Genomic DNA, 8,337 nt, shown 5'->3' on the forward strand with positions numbered 1-8,337 from the left:
CTCAGAGAAGAAAGAGTTCTTATTTTAAAAGAAAATGCACAGAAACAAAAAAAAAAAAGTAAATTGCTGGTTTAAACAGGAAATTAAAAAAAAATGTGATAGGGAACATCATATTTCAAATATTTGGAGTTAATAAATTAGGCTAAATTGATGAATGATTGTAATTTTTTTGCTACTAAAGATTTCAAACTATATTTATGTTTCTGCATACACAAGATTTTAAACTGGGCTAGATAATGCGAATTGATTTTTTTTTTTTTTTGGTTTGCTTTGTTTAATATTGGGATCTGCTCTTCTCTAATGCTGAGTGTATACAGTATAGTGATATCTAGGAATGTAAAGTTGTTGCCAATCAATAAAAATCAAATTGATTTTAAAAATTTCTATAGAATTCTTCATAATTTTTATTATAATTTTCTCCATAATGTTAATTTCCTATTTTTTCTAGTTTCCATTAATTGAAATAAATACTTAATGCAAAAGCCTGAAGTTGCTTCTTAATTTGTTCTTTCAGAAAATAAGAATATATGGATTAATTAACAATTCAAATTGCCAAAATTCCCTACTTTTCAGAGATTTATATATTTTATTTGGCAAGCTGCAATACTTCCCTGTTACTCAAGAGGGCAGCATCTGATCTGAATATACTTTGTGTTTGACCAAATTATCTTTACCAGCTTTTCTGTAGTGGGAATTTTTCATAAGCAAACTTTGATTGTTATTTATATCACTTCCTATGACCAAAATATGACCGGTCGTTAATAATTACATATCTGGTCTTGTCAAAATACAAACTTTTAAAAGTATTTTTCTGGGCTGATAAATTGGAGGGTTTTTTTGGAAACATCACGTATTTTCCTTCTTTGCTTCCTCCCTCTTTTCTCTCTCTCTCTCTCTCTCTCTCTCTCTCTTTCTCTCTCTCTCTCTCTCTCTCTCTCTCTCTCTGTCTCTCTCTCTCTCTCTGTCTCTCTCTCTCTCTCTCTCTCTGTCTCTCTCTCTCTCTCCTCTCTCTCTCTCTCTCTCTCTCTCTCTCTCTCTCTCTCTCTCTCTCTCTCTCTCTCCCCTTTCTTTCTTTCCTTTGCCTTTTTAGTTTTTTTTTCTCATTCCTCCTTCGGTTGTCCCAAGTAGAGATTATGCATTATGAGGGAAACCCCAGTGATCGTTGTGCTGGTTGTGAATAATTTCCACTATCTTGTTTGCTTGATAGTTGTGAACTCTGTAGAATTCAAAAATAAGAGTAATTTACTACTGTTTTAATTTCATGGAGCACATCCTTAATTTGGGCCATAGCTTCAACTTTCACCTCTGCTATATACCTTGCAAAGCATGCTGTTGTGATGATGGCTTTGAAAGAACTCTTTATTGAGCTTTTATTAATAGTCTGCTCAGTGTGGAAAGGCCTGTACCTAACATGACATACATGTTTTATCTTCAAACTTGCTTTTGGATATAAATTGAAGAGGCATCCTTATATTTCACCAATTGATTTAATAAACATTTATTAAGTACCTCCTCCATGTATCCAAGTAACCAGTTGGTTAGGCACAAGATTTTTCTTTCAAGGAGCTTGCTAAATTCTTGTGCTGGTGGTGGTAATAACTATGATTTAATTAGTATAGGATAGGGAACTCCTGGAAACTCACTCACTCTATCTATTGTCTGTCTGTTTGTCTGTCTCAGAGACAGTGGAAATTAAATCCAATTCTTGATTTCAAGATCTGCTCTCTATGGAAAACATAATGCAGAATGTAGAAGTTCAAAAAGAGAGGTATAAACAAATTGTTATGATAAATTGGAAGAGGAACAGCTTACTGTAAGATAGGAGCTTTAAAATGATCTTCATGGAGGAACCAGTACTTTAGGGATCTTAAAGGAAGGGAAGGATTACAACAGACAGATGGGAGCAAGAGTGAGGACAACAGTATAGAAGCAATAAAAAGAGGTGCAAAAAAAGAGAGGAATTGTAAGTACTCTAGTTTTGCAGGAGCAAAATATTTAAAGGGAAATAACAAGAGATAAATTGGAAAGGTATGGTAGAACCATTTTGTGGAAGGCCTTGATCTAATGAATGTCGTGACCTGCAAAAATGGCAGAAACTGAAGGAGCAACAAGTGGTAAGATGAGAGTTAATGGTGAAAAATGAGTCAGTGAAGGAGAAAGGAAAAAAGATAAGAAGTAGAAGGAAATTATATTTACAGAGAATTTACAGAGAAGAGGGCAGTTTGAATTTGTTTTTAGAAGGAACCTACTAATTATAGATCAGAGTCATCTGAGCAATTATAAATTCCTTTTTGAGAAGTTGGGGGATCTCAGCTACAAAGGAGGACAACAATAATAGCTGAACCCCAGGCTATCATCGTGAAAATTTTATTATTCTGTAGTCCATGCTTCAAATCAATTAGGGCAAAAGATATGTTGTTTTTTATTACCACTATTCCCTGCATGGCTTTTGGGACACTTTTGTCCTCCCTTTTCTGTTCCTGGCTTCTGCTAGACTTCAAATTTGCTCCTCTCTATTGTTGGCTAATGTAGAACATTTTGGTCCAGCTATCTTCCACTTGCCTTCCTTATACATTTACCATGGAATATTTCACCACAAGGCCCACCACCTTTCTACCAAGAGTGAATTCTTCCTGGATCCTTCATTTTTTGGAGGAGCTGAGGCTGACCTGTTGTTATCTTTTTCTGACTTTCTTTGAATCATGCCTGGGCCAGGTAACTTTAATTGCCCACCTCTTCTTTTCAGTTTACTTTTGTGCCTTGACTTTCCCTTTTAGAAAGTAAGTGCCTTGGGGACAGGGACTATTTCTTTTTACTTATATTTGTATCCCAAATGCAGTTCCTGGCACATAGTTACCACTTAATAAAGGCACTTTCTTTTTTTGTCTTCCTCTTTTCCTTTCCTATAGCTGGGAAATATTCAGGAACCTTGTTGTTGTTGTTGTGCTGTGAAATGCATTTCTGAGCAGGAAGAAGACCAAATGGTAAATGAGGAATAAAGAAAATAACGTGTATCAGCAAACCATTACATGGAAAAGACCTGAAGTTTTAAATCAGCAAACAAGAATAATTATCTGATATGGGATATATCTTTAGTGGGTCATTCATTGGAACACAATGATCCTTCAATCATACACCAAAGGCTCCAAATAGCTCATAAAACATTACTGAAATAATTTAGCATTGCCTGCCCCTCAAAACCTGGGTGCTCTTTTAACCTTATAAGGCTACTACTGCCTTTTGGCTCCAGTCAGTGGCTTATCCTAAACAGCTGTTCAGGAATAGAGTTCCCAGAACTAACCCAGCTCAGCTATAGCTGTGTTGATTTATACCTCTTCCTTTTTAATCATAGAATTTGTGTTTGTGCATTTATAGTGTTTGTGCAGTTCAGAGAAGATTCAGATTCCTATTAAGCTTTTGCATTTTGCCAAATTTTCATTTATGAGATCATAGGATCTCATAGGTGGTCCAGTGAATGAATCAGGAGTCAGTTCAAATTTGGCCTCAGACGCTATGTGACCCTTAATCTATTTGCCTTATTATCCTCATCTAGAAAATAGAATTAATAGTGACATTTGACCCCAGAATTGTGAGGATCAAATGAGATATTTGTAAAAAGCTTTGCAAAGCTTAAATGTGAGCTTTTAAGTAGAGTTGGAAAGAACCTTAGACAGTAGTGCAATTGCCTTCTTTTTAAGATGAGGACACTTGAATCCAAGAAAGGATATGTAGTTTGTCTAAGATGACAAAGGTAATAAGTGCCTAATGCAGGATTTGAACTCAGGTCTTAGTTCATGTCTAAAGCCCTTGCAATTATACCAAGTTATTTCTCATTATATCAGAACAGTTGTAGTTTCCATTAAACTGTGAATTCTTCTTACTCTTTGCATAATTACAAAATGGTAGTACAGAGTGATTTTTAGGGGCATAAATATTTATAAATCAATTGTTGTCATGAACAATTTGAACATTCCACATAACCACAGATATTAACCATAGATAATTAATCTAGATATTAATAGAATTACAAGTTTGTGACATTAAAAAAAACAGCCTTGAAATCTGAAATCCTTCTGAGAATCTGTTGCAGAATTATAGATACAGAGTTTTCTTGGCACATGCCTCACAAAGGGAAATTCACTAGGTAAATTTTATAGATGAGGCTCCAAAGTGAAACAATCTATCTCTGGGCTTGGAATTTGTGTCATATCAAGCTAGGAGAAAAGGGTGCTGGAGCAGAAGGCACCATTTCCAGGGAGGAGATACTCTCATCACAGCTGACAGACAGCATTCAGTTTTCAACCAGAGAATACAAAAGCAAGATACAGGCATGTATGTACTAGGATTACAAGCTTATAAACAGGGCAGCTAGATGACACAATGGATAGAGCACCAGCCCTGAAGTTAGGAGGACCTGATTTCAAATCCAGCCTCGCATACTTAACATTTCCTAGCTATGTGACCCTCAGCAAGTCACTTAACCACAATTGCCTCAGGGGGAAAACATCTTATAAATAGCAAAGATATTAAACTGAAGTGAAAAGTCATGTAAACTTGCTTCTTCCCCAGTTAGTTGTCCATTTGTTTTCCCTCCCATAGGCCTGGGCACCTCATTTTCCAAGACTGGTTTGAATAAAACCAAATCTACATTGTCAGTACAGTATAACTCATATTTCCATAGCATTTTAAGGTTCTTTCTTCATAATAATCCTTTGAGGTCGGTAACATTTTCAGATGGGAAACTGAGTCTCTAATAAGTTAAGTGATCTATTAACAGTTACTCATCTAGAAAATGTGCAAAGTGGCATGTAATTCCATGACTCTTCCCTATATTTTCTACGCTCTGTTGTCTATGCTCCTCAGAAGAAAATGATAGTGAAAGTGATAAAGTGAAACAAAATGAAGTTTTTTTTTCAGATTTCTATCTATGATCATAAAATCTTTCTTTTTACCAAAAAAAAGATAAGTTTCACAGTAAACACTTTTAATTTTTTTGTGTATATTTTGTTTTTTGGTTATGTAAAATCATTTGATTGATAGAACAAAATGCTATCTTCTAGACTATTTTACCAAAAAAGTGTCTTCTATTTGCACATAAAAATAAGTTGAGATTCCTTGGAAGAGGAAATAACTTTGTTCAACAATCCTCTATGATGATAAAACTAGATGAAGCATAAAAACCTTAAAATCTCTTTTTTGCAGTGATTTTATTTTTTATATACATGCAAAGATAGTTTTCAGTATTCACCTTTCCAAAACCTTTTGTTTCAAATATTCTCTTTCTCTCCCTTTTTCTTTTCCTTCCCAAAACAGCAAGCAATCTGATATAGGTTGTACATGTGCAATTCTTTTAAACATATTTACATATTTATTATGCTGCACAAGCAAAATCAGATCAAAAGGGAAAAGAAACACAAGAAAGAAAAAAAAAAGAAGAAAAAAGCAAACAACAACAACAACAACAAAAAGGTGAAAATACTATGCTTTGATCTATATTCCATCAGGGAAAATATAATCTTATCAAAGGTATTCACCTTAGTGATGGAGAAATCTAGCAAATATAGGCTCAAGAGTGAACTAAATCACACTTTAGAAAATTTGGAACTCAAAATTTTTTCATGAATATCAAAAATTGACTTTACATGTAACAGGGAAAAAAAGTCTTTTAAAAAGACTTTTAAAAAAAGAATATCTATTTTTAAAATGAATTTTAAAAGAATATTTTTTAAAGAATTAAAAAAAAATTAATCCATCACCAATTTTTATCTCTAGATTCACTAGAGGGTCTGATTCTTCATGTCTTATCCAAGTGCTATAAACATAAAACAATCTATTAAAAATTGAACATTACATAATGTGTATTCCATTTGAAAAGAGTGTATATTCTTTTTTAAAACATTCTTTTAAATTCTTTTTTAAAAAGTCTTTTAAAAAGACCTTTATTTTTCCCATTACATGTAAAATCAATTTTTGACATTCATTTGAAAACATTTTGAGTTCCAAATTTTCTCTTGGTCTCTCTCACCTTCCCCTTCCCTGAGACAGTAAGCAATTTGATATAGGCTATATATGTGTGTATACATATACATATATATGTATATGTATACACACACATATATATTCTACATAATATGTGCATAATGTATATTCTGATAAACTCAAAACAGTTTCACAAATATCATTTTTAGTTTCAGAGTTCCACAGAAATCATGGTAGACTAATCATTTTATCTCCATTTTGCCTATCAACACTTGCATACTGCACATTTTCAACATGGTATTTGATGTACCTTTTTGGTAAATGTCTTAGAGCATCCCACTGACATAAGGTATATAAATTATATTTGGATCATTGATGACTCAATGTTGAGACTATTTTTTTGGTTGTTGTTCATTTATTTTTCAACCATGACTAACTTTTCGTGACCCATTTGGGGTTTTCTTGGCAAGGATACTGAATTATTTTGCTATTTCCTTCTCCACCTCATTTTACACATGAGGAACTGAGGCAAACTTGTTCAGGGTTACATAGCTAGGAAATGTGTGAGGCCAGATTTAAAATAAGATTTTCCTGACTTTAGGATTGGCTCTATACACTATGCCATCTAGCTTCCAAAATGTTGAAAATAAGAGTGATAAGGTGCAAGTATTCACTATATAGAAATTTTCTTAAGTCTTTTTTAATTACATGGCAGCAATTTAAGTTAAGAAGAGCTCAGGAGAGGAAGCTCCTAGGCTCACATATAATTCTGAAGTGAGAGAGTTTTATGTGCATGAAAAAAACTAACATTTTGCCAAAAATAATTCAGACAAACATTGTCTAAATAAGAAATGACTTTTTTTCTTTTGTATTCTTTTGGATGTGCTTTCAGACATTCCATGGGAATCATAGGATCATAGATTTAAAACCAGAAAGGCTCTGGGCTTTATCTTTGTTTAGATCTACTTTAGCTCAGTACTCCTGAGCCCAAGTCAGAAGCTATTTTCCAGCTTCTGAATAGCAGGGACTTCAGATATGTGCCACTTTTCACTTTATCCAGACAGGATATAATTCTATTACATCTAACCAATGAGTAAAGTCCTATAGAAATAGAAATAGAAATGGAGATAGAAGGCATGATTTCAAACATTAGCTCCATTAGTGACTATCTGTGAGACTTTGCATGAGTAACTCCTATTTTTCTGAGATTTGGTTTCCTTATCTACAAAATAAGGAAACACTTGCACTATCTCCTTCCCACAGTTTTTGTGAAAATTGAATGAAATAATGGATGTAAAATACTTAGGTAGGCTTTAAGTTGTTGGATAAATATAAGTTATTATTAAGACCCCTCCAAATATATAATCACTGATTATCAGTGAATCAGTGTTGAATCATTTTCTATAGAGCAGGGTTACCAATCTGGGCTAAACTATCCTTATTGGGAGTATGAGAAACTTGTCAAAGGAGGATAATAAACAGTTGTCAAATAACTATATCATTCTTTGAAAATTTATTTTATTTTATAGACACTATATATGATAAACTTTAAAATTTATTTTCTTTCATATTGAATCAGAATATAGGAATATTTGCTGAAAGCTGAATCAGAAATGATTGTATATGCAATGCTATAGAGGATATGAGAGAAATTAAATATGACATTTTCTGAGCACAGACCAATTGAAAATCTCAGAAACATATATGGAATTATGAAGTGACCCCTCCTCTCTGTTCTCCTGCAAACAGATAACATGTCAAAGCTCTGGCACAAAATCAAAACCAATGAATTAAAAACTCCTTATCATGAAATCCTGTGCAGAACTACATTGTCATTCACTGTCAAGAATAAGCTTGAGTAATCATTAGGTCTCTGTGAATCATGACAGAAATACTACTCAATACAGTGTTATCATAGGAATGGAAGGTGGGATGGTGGTAGAATGTATTTCATTATCCATATACTGAAGGAAAAGCTCTTATCACTAGTCAGCATTCCCTCTGTAAAGACAAAGTGCAGTAGATTTTTTTTTTTTTTCATGAATTCACTCAACATTTAGCAAACATTTGTTACACTGTTATCATGTCTGGTCACTGCTGCTGACCAGAGATTGAATAGATTTTCTTGAGTCTATGTCTTGGTCTGGCCAAGAAAATGTCCACAAAGGCAGTAGGGTGGGGAAAATAGATAAAAGTTGTTGTGGAGGAAATAGAGTCAGAATATGACAAAGTCCGAGCCGAAGTCTTTTACCAGCTATCATACAGAGCTAGGAAATAGATATTTAGGTGCAATGTATTAAGTAAAATAATTTATATACCAATTAAAATAGAGGAGCTATATTCACAAAATGTATGGAA

Source organism: Antechinus flavipes, chromosome 3, assembly GCF_016432865.1.
Source record: "Antechinus flavipes isolate AdamAnt ecotype Samford, QLD, Australia chromosome 3, AdamAnt_v2, whole genome shotgun sequence".
Classification (NCBI taxonomy): domain Eukaryota; kingdom Metazoa; phylum Chordata; class Mammalia; order Dasyuromorphia; family Dasyuridae; genus Antechinus; species Antechinus flavipes.